Source organism: Ptychodera flava, chromosome 8 (genome assembly GCF_041260155.1).
Source record: "Ptychodera flava strain L36383 chromosome 8, AS_Pfla_20210202, whole genome shotgun sequence".
NCBI classification, from domain to species: Eukaryota; Metazoa; Hemichordata; class Enteropneusta; family Ptychoderidae; genus Ptychodera; species Ptychodera flava.
The window spans coordinates 18474951-18490872 of record NC_091935.1 but is presented as its reverse complement, the minus strand read 5'-3'; the positions used below and the strand labels follow the sequence as shown (position 1 = coordinate 18490872).

Genomic DNA, 15922 nt, shown 5'->3' with positions numbered 1-15922 from the left:
CTTGAGTAAATATATAGCAACTAATATTCTTTCTTGGAATTCCTCCAGTTCCGTTGGGACAACCAATCATTGAAGAGGCAAATACTCTCAGCGAGACAGAAATTTCAGTTTCATGGAAGGTAACTAGGTACTCCTTTACTATTTTAAGTTTAAACGCGCGATTTATGAGAGCTGTATATACTGCACTGTTTGTGTCTTTGCAATTATTTTTTATATTTCAATCAAGGACTAAAATGGTTTTAAGGAGATGATTTGTGGCAAGGCCGTCATAAAAGGATTAATTTGATGGTTGACAGACCGATTTAACAATTGATTTTGTATTAATCAACAGAATGACTAACTGATTAACTGACTGTCAGTGATTGATTATTGATTGATTTTTTAAACTTTATAAGATTAATCGGTTGCAAATTTACGTAAGCGTTAAGTGAATACATGTACAGTATACAAATATAACTTTCCTGCTCAGCATTCGACTGCTGTTATTTTGCCCTGATTTACAAACTTTTATGCTCGATTCCTGGGTGACTGGAAAACAAGCCGTATATTATTCATTCGTATGACGATTATCAATAGAGAGGTTTGACATATCACTTGGCTTACCGTAACTTGTTGAAAATCACATGATACCAGATAAATGAACCCGACTTAGAACCACATATTCTTCGATGTGACTCTCTGACGTCATACACGGTACATTATCGAGTGAGTGGAACGTCTTCAGCCTATGAGATGGAACGAATAGACCCGGACAAAACAAGCACAATTATTGATGGGCTAAATCCCTGCACTGAATATGAAATTTCTGTATCTATGGATAATGTTGTTGGACACGGACAATTAAGTAACCCGATTTTCAATGAAACAAGTAAGCGTTAAATAAGACGAAACATTCGTTTCGCGCTACCATTCCAATCGTCGTTTAATATGTATACATGCTTGCATACATATATATACATAAATACATACATACATACATACGTACAGACATACATACATACATACATACACACACGTACGTACGTATATGTTACAAATATGTAATTTATGAATAAAGAAGTAACGTTTATCAATATGTGGAAAGTACATTAATATATAGAACTATTATTCACAGCATGTAAGCAGATAAAGTTAGTCGACACACAAATATACAGACACAAGTACGTACACTGCTGACCTATTTTGTACAAACAAACATTTATGTTGGTATGGTGTGCGTGTGTATGTGTGTGCACGTGTTTATGAACAGTCCCACAGAAGGTTGAAGAGCTATCAGCAGTAGCTATGTCGTCATCGGCGATTAATGTCACCTGGGCAGAGCCAAGTACCGTAGACTGTCCTTTAGAAAGATATGAACTTGCCTTTTATCAAGATTCCCATTACGAATGCGGAGAACTTCAGATATTTGATATTATTTACTTCAACGTGACTGAATTTGAACATGTGGTAAGAGATCTCTATGCGTCTAGCGAGTACAGAGCTACTGTTACTGCCTATACAAATGGTGGAGGAGGACCTCCTGACTCTGTGGTTGAAACAACACATGAAAACTGTGAGTACGTCCAAAACATGTTTGATCTTACAGTCAGTTTTACTCACAATTACAACGATATACTTCTAACACGACATCTATTTTAAATCGCCACTACAGTTCTTCAGGAAACTATTCATTTCAGAATTAAATCATTTGTTCTCTAAACAAGACAGTTATAGTTCTAGGTACATGTAAAGCATGCCTTTTGTGTCGTCCTACAATACAGAAACAACTTGTTAAACAATTACTTGCTACTCCCAGCAGTGCCATCTGTATTATATGTTTTGATGAATACAATAGTTCGTTGCTTTTGTTGAAAAACGTGAAAGGACTACTTACTGCATTCTAGCATTAAAATGAGGAAATGCAACAATCCGATAAGACAACGCTTACTGTTTGCGAATGAAGTAAGTAAAAATTTACCAAAGTGTTATTGTAATTGTGATTTGTTTCTGTTTTTGTTTTTCCCTCTCAGGGGATCAGTGTGTTTTGTACTTTCCTTCGTTTAAAATGGTTTTTTTTTCTCTCCGTGTTTGTAAAATTTAACCGAGCGTTAAAGTCAAAACGGACTGATGGGCAATATGTAATAACTCATTTCCCGATACATTTTCCTTCAAGTAAGAAGCAGGGCACATCCTATGCTGAGCAAACGCTCGGCTTGTGAATACAGCATGTTCATTAATTAAATGTAAATTTATTGTTGGCCCGTTGGCTAAAGAATGTTGCCTGACCTTGTTATCAATGGTGACTTTCTATTCAATGGTTGTGTTTCCTACGGATACATACAACGTAATACTTGCAAAGTCTATGAATGGAATGCGGGTGATTTTTTGACGTCATACACTTTAGGGACAGCACTGACAATGTATCTCCTGAATACATGGAGCAATATTCTGAAATAACAAAAAGTCAGACGTTTTCTTTAAAGGATGTTTGACAGTGGAAATACAATGTTCAAGTAGATTTTCTATACATGAGCAACCATGTAAGATGACTTTCAGTCAATATCACATGGCATTGTACTACATGATAGATTTCATCCGTTCTTACAGTTCCAACTATACCGAGAGATGTAATGGCGCAGGGTATTTCTGACACAAAAATAGAAGTAACCTGGAGTGCCCCAATGTGTCCGAATGGTGCTGTGATTTTATATTTCATTTTGTTCTGGCAGTCTTCCAATCAAATCACTAAAATGTTATTGTAGCACCTCGGGATTGCATAGACTACACAGAAGCGTTCAGCTGTTCAATTGGCGAGCTGCAACCAGAAACCAACTATAGTGCACAAGTAAGTAATAAACAAGATTATGGCAGTGGCGGTGATTGTGGTTGTTACGGATGCAATGTTTCAGCAAATATAGGTAGCTGCAACGGATTAGGACGACGTACAACAAAGATTAGATGAGGGTTGCATGAAGGTCATAATGGCAAGATCGAGTGTATACCTGCCTTCCGAGGGACTGCGGTTTTATTACATCAACATATTCGTCTATCTCTTTCTTTTTGAGAGTGGTTTTCTCTGCAATTATGAGAGACCTGCTTGTATATATATATATATATATATATATATATATATATATATATAATATATATATATATATATATATATATTATATATATTTGTATATAGGCCTATATTGTATTTATATATGTATATATTGTTTTTAGCAATTATTTTTTTCTTGCAGATATTAGTTATTACACGTTTTTTCTCATGCATGAAGGAGGAAAATTCAGTCACATGTAGATATAGATTTTAATCCAGGATTTGCGCTATGACGGGCATCATTCCAAATTCTAAAGCTAATTCAGTGACCAACAGTGTTGACGTACCATAACAGTGAATTCATAAACATCATTTAGAATCCAAACAGTCTAAAGTAGTATACCATCGGCCAACAAGGTACACTTCAATTGTACATTTGTTTATTCGGCAGATATCAGCCAGAAATGGTTGTTGTCTCAGTGCATGGAGTGACATAGCCGAGACAGGAACACTAAGTTTTTCAGCGTAAGTATTTTTGACGTTTTATGAATGTTTGTTTGCGCACATTATAATTCAAGATATCAGTCATGTACAGGGATAGGTTTAGGAAAAGCCAGAATGTTAACAATGAACAATTTATGAGGAGGTCTAGCTTAAAACACAACACCTATGCAACATCATGTATTTGCATGGCCATGGTTTTTAAAGGTCCCTCAGAAAACCAAAATAGCCTTGCGGTATAAATCACAGCTAAGTCACCACGTCGCAAAAATATACTCATGTAAATTTATGAATGTAATCTTTATGGACCAGTACCACCATGCAAAATTCAATTTTAACTACTAAAGCATTTAATTTTCATACAAAGTTTTGTATTGCATAGCTAAAGGTAATGAGGTCTAACGAGGTTCGAATAGCGATTTACAGTCTAGACGTAGTACGTTCCAATAATCGGTATCTGTGTCATCAAGTTTGTTGGGTCTGAACTTATTTTTGTTCCTATGGTCGAGTTCGTCGATGAAATCGAACAACATGGTGGTGGTTCATCTTGTATGATCAAAATTCATTTCTGTCGTACAAAGTTAATTTAAAAATCACTGTAAGTATTACAATCCAACAATACTTTTTAGAATACGACGAAACATTAATAATCCGCATAATGAAAACAAAGAGTGTAACGCCTGTGTCATGAAAAAAGAAATACATGAATCATTTTCAAGGACAACTCTGATCTCAGCTGGTGACACCTCTGTATAAGTTCAATTATAGGATTAACTACGGACTATGGGCTGACTTTGGTAATGTACGCGTTCCTGATTGAACGACACGATAGTGTCCGCGCCGTTCAGATAATTCTGATTTGACTTCTTTGAAAGTAGCGTAATTTGTCTGAGGTCTGAGAATCCCCGTTGTTGAAATTGTGTGTAGCTTCACGGGAGGTACGGCAACCGAGTTATTGTCGTGTAAAAACCCATTTTCGCTGTTTTACATACTTGCTGTCGACACCTCAAAAATGATTGACAAATTGCCAATCGCGTATTGACAACATTGCAAAATTAGTTCAAAGTTTAAAGGCTGAAAGGTATAAAGAATAAGCTTTTTCCAAAAAACTGTAAATTCTTGGCTTCGGTATTTGATATGAACAGAATTTCAAAAAAATTGTTTTTTCATTCATCTTGGACAATACTCGTTTGGCAATGACTATATCACACACATCCTCAAACTGTGATAGTACGTTCATTACGTCACTTGTATTTTCCCTTCGGTAAACGAAGGAAAATAATACACGAGTAAGTATTCAAAGAGCATAACACATTGACTGCTTTGTACACTACCAAACGGGGCAAAAGACAACATCTTCACACCTGACAGTTTCATTTTGACATACATGGAGTCACAGACTGATATTTTATTTCCTTGTAGCGTCCTCTGGATTGTCTGTTGGCGGAATTGTATTTACTTCACTTATTTTGACGCTTGTTATCATACTTGTAGCATTGTTACTTCTTGGTTACCTATACTCAAAACGGTAAGATCTAGAAAAGATTATCTTAGTTTTTTCCTACTATTTAGTTTATTTCGTGTGAGTTACTTATAAATTACAATATAAACAAGATCACGTTTCTGCAAAACATCGTTAATCACAGTATTATAGGGTTATTCACAAAATACGGCCCTGTATGGACTCGGGCTCAATGAGTGACGTATTGGACGAGCCGAAGGCGAGTCCAATACGTCACTTACTGAGCCCGAGTCCATACAGGGCCGTATTTTGTGTATAACCCTATTATTATAAATTTTGAGGGATGCGGCACGCGCGATGAGTGGAACGCGCGCGATCTACTGCTCCGTAGTACAAGTCCCTTGTGTTGGCACGAAGCCAATTAATTTTCAGTGCAGTACAACTGCAAGCAAACTTCGCTGAATGTTTTCAATTTAATTAGTTTTTAAAAATAAATATAAATTTTACTATAACCCAAATGGGATTCGAACCCCACACACTCACGGCAACATCGCCTAGCTGCTAGGCCTCACACAAAACAGACTTAGATGTTTCAATTCTGTGCATAACCGAGCAACACGGTAAATCAATTGCATTTAGACTCAGTTTTGTGTTTAGCGTGTTTTAAACCGTTATACTACGAATACATTTTGGTGGAAGTTGTTATGTCTTTAACTCACCGTAAAATAGTTTGTTTACATCCGATAATCGCTAGGTCAAAGGTCAAACAGGCGCGTCGCGCGTCTCCCGTATTCGGGACTCCGCGTACTATACAAAATACGGAAAGTTATTGGAGGGTCAAACTCCCATAAGTTACGGCAGTAGGTGTATAATAAACTATAATATAAAGCGTTAAAATAAACTTTACCGGACATGTGTCTAATATGACAAAGCAGAGAATTACTATTAATTAATAAATTAATTTATTTATTTGTTTATTTATTTATTTACTTATTAAATTTTCCCTTGTCACTTTATTTCGATATTAAAACGTGAACATGTCTGATTTTAGCACTGGAAAGTCATAGAAAGAAATATTTCATAAAAGTAGCAAGGACATATCAGGTAAGCTGTTCTCGTAAAGCATGTAAGTTAGTCCGCACTGTATGGAGTGTAAGTAACAGCAGACTATATATATATATATATATATATATATATATATATATATATATATATATATATATATATATATATTATATATATATATATATATATATATATATATATATATATATATATATATATATATATATATATATATATATAATATACTCCAGCTGATCTTGACAAAACAAGTGTATATTTCGATCCGGCATTCGTTGAGCACTCTTTAGATCAACATGGAACCTGCAAACCTCGGATACTCTACGAAGAACATACCGACTGCAAACCAGAAAGGCTACCTGAAAATCAGCAGCCTAAACGTTTCAGTCGAACACAGCCAACCGTTGAGTGTAGGCGGATCTGCTGTCTATACGAAACAAAATTTACATTATCCTGATCAACTCAGTTGTATATATATATATATATATATATATATATATATATATATATATATATATATATATATATTATATATATATATATATCTTATATGTGTGTATGTGAATTTGTTTGTTTGTATGTATGTGTATATATATGTATATATATATGTGTATATATATTATATATACATGTATATACATACACACAGAGGCAGACAGAGACAGAGAAACAGGCAGACAGAGACAGAGAGTATATGTTTCTCTATACGTGCAATATTTCATATATTCAAGCAACCATGAGACAAATAAAATAAAACATTTCCGTGTAACTCTCTGCAGATGAACACAAGCAAGGCCACAACACGGATTTCCTGATGACAATGCTCAGTATGCCGATGTAGACGACGTAACACAACGATCGACAGAACTTTCATCCTCTTCAAAACCTCTGAGCAAACAAACAAACAATGAAGAATCATTGTACACTGGTCTCGTAAGGGAAACGGTAAGATTTCTGAGTTTACGGTATAATGTTCAGATTTCGTGAAAACGCCGATCAGCAAGTCATATTGCATGCTTCGGGACATCAAATCGTACCTAGGAATTGATAGCAAGCAAGCCGTATATTTTGTAAATATATTTCACATCCTGGCAGGTAGTGAACATCGCATAGGTCACTATCATGAACAAGTCAATAAAAGACATATGGATTTGTATTACATACGCTAATTAATTGTTCAATTGTTGCGTTAATTCATTCTCATCAATGAACTTTGTAAGAAATCTTTCATTGTATTTAATGTACTCTTTGACTGTAACAACAATGAGCAAATTTTTGCTTCATTACAGCGGAGCGAGTCGGAGTACACATCCTTGAACACTTCTGTGAGTAACACCGACACAATGGAGGCAGTCTAATACCAAGAATGTCTTACAGACTTTGCTGTAGTTTTTACCTCATATCTCTGTTTGCCTATTAAATTAAGAAACAGGATTTTTATTGAACACGAAAGTTTTTTATCACATTTGAACCAACATATGGTTTATCGCATTTGAACCAACATATGGTACTAAATTACTGAGCGAAGATGTCGACACATAAGACATTCCTGCTAGATCGCCTGTTCTAAACGTTTCTTTCATCCAAACCTCATTGAGTTTGTGCTTTTCAGAAAGACTCTTTCCCGTGACGAGGAAATTAGATAACATTGTGAAATGTGAGTCGGCAGGCACCCATCTGTATCGTGTATAATTGATTATATTCTTGACATACACAGGATTTATAGTACTCTTGATCTACACAGGATTTATTAGATATTATTGTCACAGTTATATTTTGTAATAATGATGTCTACTTGTCACTTTATCGTTCACATAAACCGGAAAATGTCTATTAATATGGTTATTCCCCGTTTTATCCTATTTGAGAGTTCAACAACCCTACGAGTGGTCCTAACAGATCACAAGGACATCTACTGTTTTTATGAACTAATTGCTATTTCAAACACTAAAGAAGTTATCAATTCATCATATAGATGCAGGGACAGTGTAAAATGAGTAGTATTCCTTAATGCTTACTTGAACATGTAATGATTGCCGGTAACTTTTACCTAGACCATTACTGGCAGGGTTATCGAAAATGTTCTTCACATCGGAGCTCACAGATAGAGCATATCAATCGTTTGTATTTATTTAAGTGTGCCCTTGATTGGAAACATTTATAATCATCACGATTGGATATCAATTATAATTAGGCCTTTTTGTATACACAGGAGCTCCGTATGTAATTGTGTTATATAAATATGCTTTCGAAAGTTAATTAATTGCAAAATACCACGAGCTTCTTTCATAGGACTTAATAAAAAAAGAATTTCACTGGATTACAGTGTCAGTTATTGATTGTGACATTTATAGATTAAGAGCTATATGAATGTTTATGATTGAATGAATTATTTTATTTTTTTAATTCGTACGTATTAAATGATTCAATGACCGTGTACAGTAAAAGCCCATGCTTCGACAAAGCAAGACAGGACGACAATGGACGATAACCTAACTGTGTACCAAGTCACACCTCAACATGGTAGAAGCCGTCTCTAAGGCGATGGCGTCTATTAAGTATGTCTATTAAGAAATAAAGTCTACATCGTTGACCTACTTAGGGAACCAACACAATTTACGGCAGGGAGTAGGAAGAGAAAATGGGGGGGAGGCACAAAAAACTGGGTGTTTAAGTAGGGGGGTTGAAAATTCCAGGCAACCATGAATTTGCCTCCAATTTTTCATTTAATGCAAATCGTACTGTCATGTCACTCAGAGCGAGGCAAACAAGAATTCTAACTCTAACCCTAAACCAGTTTGTTCTGAGGTTATCCAATGAAACAGCTGTGTTTCAAAAACCGATGATCAAAAACAATCTGTGCTTGTGAACACTATGATGCTAATTGTAAATGTGTGAAAATGAGAAATGGCAACAAGAGGTGATTATCAACGGGTGACTAAAGGATACTCGATGGGCGAGGAAAAAGTACGTTAAGGCAAATTAAGAGATATAGCCTGTTTTAAATTATTTGTTCACATTTCAGGGCAATTTGTATGTATATAAAGTGAAATACTTTGATGACATTTCAATATCATATTTGTCGCACTCCAAAGCACTTCTCATTACCTTATTCTAACGGATTAAGTTTACGCCAGTTGTAAAACATATACAGATGCACTCAGGGAATCAAATTGCCCATAGTTTGTGCCATCAATAGCCATGCATGGTGAAATGAAATTTCTTACTCCCGCATGCCTTCCTATTAACCATATTCCAGTGAGGTAAATTCATGTCAATTGTCAAACAGATATAATTCCACAGATAAAGCTAGTTTTGTATTAGAAAATATTTTTCATAGTTTGAACCATAGACAACCATGAATGATGAAGTGACATTTTTAGGTGAAATTCAAAAATGAAATTTCAGGTATACAAATGCCCTCCTAATTACCATATGCTAATGTAGTACTTTCATATCAATTATCATACATGTGTAAATGCACATTTATAGCTGGTGTTGTATCGAAAAAAGTGTGAATTTTGCTTTGCTCCATAGACCGTCGTGAATAGTGAAATGACAGTTTTAGGTGAAATTCAAAAATCAGATTTCTCCTACACAAAAATTCCTTCCAAATCACCATATTCTACTAAGGCAAATCTATATCAATTCAACTGCGCAGATATAGCCAGGTTGTATTTGACAAACATGTTGTTAGTTTGCGCCACAGAAAATGAGATATATCAACTGAATCTCATATGTGTATATAGCCTTTATTACACGAGAAGATACGGGACTGAGGGTGCACAATATGGGATTACTGAGGGCGCACCATTTGTATGTACTGGGGGGAGTGTTTTACACATGTAATTCTATGCAAACGATGGTTTATCAGGATTCAAGGGGTAACGCTATCTGTTACACACTGGGGGTGGTCGGAGCATTCGGTTATACCACCTTCTGTTTGAATATCACGATCACACTTTGCAAGGGTTGTGTCTCCACTGGTAAAATCGCGGTCACCGCTGTATATGATAATTCCGTGACAGGGAGAACCGTGGTCAGCATTGTCGCGTCTGCCTAACAGTTAGTGAGAACATCGAGTGGACATACAGCTTTCTTAAATATTACAGGATTTTGACAGTTATATTTATAAACAATTTATATGCTATAATGAATGCATGAGTCTCAGACATTTTCGCATGTTGTTTGGCAACATAGTCCTGACAGCTTCCAACAACCTGCAGAGAGTTGTCAGACTAAGCCAAGGTGACCGGATGGCCGACCATAGAAGTGACGACGAGAATCTTGGCCGCGGGATGACGTCATTAACCCTTAATATAATTACCGACCAAGTTCATATTTCACCATAAGGCAAGTTGGTTAAAACTAGTGATGCAAAACACGTCCCATATGGTGCATTTTCACAAAAACTTGGACATTTGAAGGTCCCCGAAGACAGTGATACTGTAAACATAATTTTTTACAGACTAAAGCTGCTATACTATACCAAGTTATGTGGGTGAAAATACATATGGTTTTGGCTCAATACCGCTTTTTACTGACTTGGTAGATGGGGAAGTGATACTTTCTGCTAGGTAAAGGGTTAAGGTGACATGATCATGGATGTTATAACCATGGTGATATGTACATTGTACGATAGCGAGGTCAACTCTGACCTCATACGAAACAGGAAAACATTATAATGTAGACTTTATGAGACTAAAATGCAGAAATAAAACTTGTGTTATTAATGTACTGAAACTTTGAATAAACGTCATACGTTACAGAAGAACAAGTTATTAGACCAAATACAGAACCAAAAGTTGTGTCATTCATGAATAGTGAAACTTTGGATATATTGGAGAAATGGATGACAAACCTACTAAGATAATTTGCTTTTACCTCCCTGTTACGCAAGAAGCCGCGGGTAACCCGAAACCTAGCGGTCAAGAATAAATAATCTCGATCAATGTTTGTCTGATTGTCTGGGATGGTTTGGCCTTCTACATTTATGCTGATCTGGTGGCAAAAATTCGAGGCTGCTCGATGGCATTTTGATGCTGTTATAATGGAAAAGTCAGATGCATATTGTACTCCTCTTATCGGCAATCGCTGGTCACGAATCGACTGGCTGTGATCGACGCAAACAAACAAAATGACTAATGTAGCTAGGGATTTCAATGATCTACCGATTGCTTGGAATATGCGAAAACAGATACATATCAACAACTCGCTTTTGGAGAAAGAAATGCAGCACTAAAACAAGACCGAAGACTCAATCGATTCGATCAATTGTGAAACGCCCGACTTTGATCCATCGACGTCGGCACAGGTATATAACTTACACATTCTTCCTCTGAAATGGAGTAGGTCATTTCCATCACATACGACTGAAAACGTGGGCTTACAGAAAGAAGGGTAATTTTGTCTGAACCTTTTATGGCTGATCCCTCCGCCGGCAGTGTTTTCTCTGCATGTTCATTGAAAGGGGAACTCTTTGCTCCATTCAACAAAATTAGGGACAGATTTGAGATTTTAGGGGGCAGTCACTGTTAATGTTGGTTTTGCTTTCTCAGGAAGCACTTCTCCGGTATCATTACGATCTTCACCCAGTTCAGCTGGGTCGTCTTCATGCAGCACCAGTACTAACATCGACATCAGGTTTGTCAACTGATGTGCTCGGCTGCTCTCCATCTTCTGTCGATTTGTCACCAACAGGTATCATCTACTCAGAATTTTACGTATTTGTTCCCTTTGACGCTATTTGGTCCGATTTTGGAGTTTAAACCCGTTAAAATGTGCGCCGTGTGCCGAGGGCACCGATCAAACGATTATTGTGTTCGAGATCGATCGTTACTGAAGCGTGCCAATATAAGTTTAAAGCTTGAATTTTCAAAACTTCCATCACTGATACAAGTTCTGCTTTTAAACGTAAGCGCTATCAAAACATGAAAATAAAATTGCACTAGTATCCATGGAGACAGAATCTTGTTGGCTGTTCACTCCACGTACACTCCGCGTCATGCATATCATCAAAGCTGTATGACTGGCAACGTTTTATCTTTTAAGAGGTAGTATTACGACTAGGAACAACTGTACAGCAAATTCACCGGTCGCTTGGCCGACCCTAATATGTGGACGTTTTTGCTTCCTTGCTGTGTTTTGTGCGTGATTTCTGCGCTATCAGAAACTTTTTCGGGGCAGACAATGGCTCGAAATGCGCAATTTGCGCAATCGCGCAGTCGAGTGAAAACCCTTCTTCGGTGCGATACATTTGCTTCGATCAGCTGGGGTAAACATTGCTTGGACCGTATGATAAATTTGAATGATCATGATTTGCACTTTCGTGACATTTACAAATAGGATTCAAATAATCGTTTAGAAAACACGCTGTCGAAACATATCCGCTCTCTGACAAAAACAACATATTTTCAACGTATTTTCGACTAACATGTCGTCACTTTATATTCACAGTCATGATATGCACGATTCAGTGACTATGAAGGCCTCGAACATGACAAAATTATGGATTTCTGTGACCAAATACGACACGTCCAATCAGTAGCGTGCACGTGACGTTTTTACATTTACGTAGACTTAAGATATTCCGGCTTTTATATGGGAGGTTCATGTTTAACTCCTGTTGTTGTGTTGAGTAAAAATTCCTCAAACAGAAGGGCCTTTAAAAAAAGTTAAAAATTAGGTATCGTTGCGGGGCCGCTGAAAAAAATGGACGAAATACTTCTGTTTTCACCCCGATCATTAATTTTGCTCGTTCCCTTAACACCTTCCAGTCCGTACATTGATATAGATCCCGATTAACTCTCAATCAGTAAAATGACTGAGCAACTCTCGCCTCTTCTTTTTAATTATGATAATGTACATTTTACCAACACTGCTCATTTTTTCTGTTTACCCTTTGTCGGTCATAATCCTACTCATAATGACTGTATTTCCTTTTTCAGCCATTCTCAATTTCATTGCTAGAATTTTTGTACTTCATAAATACTTCTCAGCCGATTCGCTATGTTTCGATATTTAGTGATACCATACATTTTAGTCAGATTTATTTGATTAGCAAGTGTGAACATTTCCCTTTGCTGGCCATCAATGTTCAGTCATCGGGAAACTTTAAAGTTATAGATAATTAATTAATTACAAAAACAATGATCATTTTCAATATGGAAATAATTCAGTTTTTCATCCTCTTCAATGTCTAGGTTTACAATATCTTTCACAATTATTACAATATCTGTGTTTTTAATGTTGTTATCGTAAATATTCATTGAATTCACATAAGGAATTAGAGTGCTATCGATTTGTCTTAAATTCTTATTTCCCTCTCATTGCAAACTGAGTTTACACAAGGTTTTGCACGTGACTCATTTATAACAACTCCTGTCAAGACTGACATAGATGAAATCCAGTCATTGTTCTTGTCTCGTGCAATGCAAAGTCTAAGTGACACTGTATCACAAAGACATTTTAAACGGGGCAGATATCTGCGAAATGAAGACGCGTTATCAGGAACCTAAATTTAAGTGATAGTGACAATGTATGTTGCTCGTAACTGTCCGTCATTAATGGGCATAATATACACGAAAATAATTAGACCATCCTGCATATGGAGACACCCTTTGCATTTCGTGCGACATACTGCTAGGCTACTCACACAAGAAGAAGCATTTTGTTTGGCCAAATAAATTGTTATTTCCCTTAACCGAATTTTCAGCTTTGAATGAAACTTTCAGTATCATGTGACACAGACGGCCATAATAAAAAATAAGTTGTACTGCTTACTGCTTAGTTTCGACTAAAATGTCGTCACTTTATATTCACAGTCATGATATGCATGATTCAATGACTATAAAGGCCTTAAAAATGACAAAATTATTGATTTATGTGACTTAGGCTACTGACACAAGAAGAAGCATTTTGTTTGGCCAAATAAATATTGTTATTTCCCTTAACCGAATTTTCAGCTTTGAATGAAACTTTCAGTATCATGTGACACAGACGGCCATAATAAAAAATAAGTTGTAAGGGAAAGTAACTGGTTGTAAAACCTGCAGGTAAAATCGGATAGTGTCAGATTATAATTCAGTCTCCACTTGTTCTGAGCGCTGTTCTTGCCCATCGAAAGAGAGAGCTGATTTGAGATATGTTTGTGTATGATTAGATTCAATCTGCTGATTGCTAGGAAAGATGAATGCTAGTAGACTCAAATCCTTAAAATCTTTCTCTTGTCGGTAAGTTGCCATCAGCTCTAGTACTAGGAATTATTTTGTTCATCGACGGTAATGAATTACCCTTCAAAATCGCTCAACGACCATCAACAGCGCTGTTTGTTTAAAACGGTTACGGGTACGCCCCCACATACTCGTCAGGTACCAAAAGGTTAAAATACAGTTGTAGTTCTAACGAAATGATGTTATAGCCAACACTGTGCGTACGTTGCCAGGTAGATTTCGAAAGCTAATCGGCAGAAGTTCTTGTTATCAGTTGATAAGAAACTAGGTGCCTTGTACATACATGGGAGTACTACCACTTGTTCCTGGTCATGTGATAACGAAGCTGGTTACAGATTTCAGACAAAACACAGACAAGAACACATACTGCACAGTCAGCTCGTTGACACAGCAATGGTGACTTGTAACGTTCAGGTTTCTACCCTATTAGTACTGGTCGGGAATTTGATCCTCACGACTTGTGGAGGTAAGTGAATCCCTGTGATTGTTCTCCTCTTATTCTCAAGTTATCAGACACTGGGCAGGGAGTCCTTCATGGAGAATAACACAACATGTATGGCAGCATATTCTACCTTTGCAACCTTTGCTTTTGCTCATTGCAAGTCATATCCCAGTAATTCGCATCATCCGATCACACAGTTTAATGTTTATTCTAGTTGGTAAATAACCAACCCGCGTTTATGACAACCATACCTCGTTTCCTTTAAAATTGACGTACATATTTTTTTTCACTTAAGTAGAACGTAAACAACATTGGGGACCTCCTAACAAGAGATAAAGGTTACATATCAGAAGGAAATAAATATCATGGGGCGTCGTTAAGAGCAATGGAATGATTATACCATTTAATCATGGTAATCTAAAAACCTGTGAGCGATAAACTAGACTTAACACTATTAAACTCTTCGAACAAGGAAATTACGTAGGCTGTTCTGACATGGAAACGAGAACATAACAATATTCTTGAACTTTGATCCTATGGTAGGAATTAAGAATTTCTCTTTGAAATAATCTACATCACATCAGTACCATTTAAACATGAGTCAAAATTAACTTCATCCTTCAATAAACGCAATGAGCGCACTGCATAATGACAAATAACATGACAGTGGTCGAATTAATGGACTCTTAATTGTTGGTATCGTGCACACGGCGCATGTCAGGTTTTGCATCAGCACACACCAGCTGCTTAGTGCCTGCGCATCGGCAGGTAATATCGATAGTTTACCAAAAAGATATTATTTTAAGTCATCTATTCCAAGTCCCCTCATGCGAGGCCTTTTCTTGAGTCAGACAGTTTGGCCCATTTCATGATAGAAAATGTTACTTGAGGCTAGGCATGCTAACACAGCACCATTTTTCATGACACTTCTTGTGACACGTGGCTTCATACTTATTCACCCTCTGTCACTGTGTTTTGTAACTTATAATTTTCAGATCTAATATTCAGTTAGTCAGTCAGTCAATCAACTTATTTTGATTTGAAATAGCAATGAAAGGATGTATACTTTGCTAGTTAAAACGACCAAATGCAATACATAATTCAACATTTTCCGGAGAGTAAGGATCAGAATATATGCTGTATTATTGTATACGTGCACAGTGCACTTTCAAAGTATAGGC

At 36.5% G+C, this 15922-nt stretch overlaps 1 protein-coding gene across 1 annotated transcript in view; it reads left to right on the top strand.

The window, feature by feature from the left end:
* The window catches only part of LOC139138712 (putative gastrointestinal growth factor xP4), a 35493-nt gene extending 27106 nt beyond the window's left edge, over positions 1-8387 (top strand). Inside the window, exons 8-14 of the mRNA XM_070707218.1 lie at positions 49-1552; positions 2587-2824; positions 3474-3547; positions 4946-5051; positions 6037-6089; positions 6848-7013; positions 7358-8387. The gene's annotated coding sequence lies outside the window, so the exon portion shown is untranslated. The remainder of the gene's footprint in view (positions 1-48; positions 1553-2586; positions 2825-3473; positions 3548-4945; positions 5052-6036; positions 6090-6847; positions 7014-7357) is intronic.
* The last annotated feature ends 7535 nt before the right edge of the window (positions 8388-15922 follow it).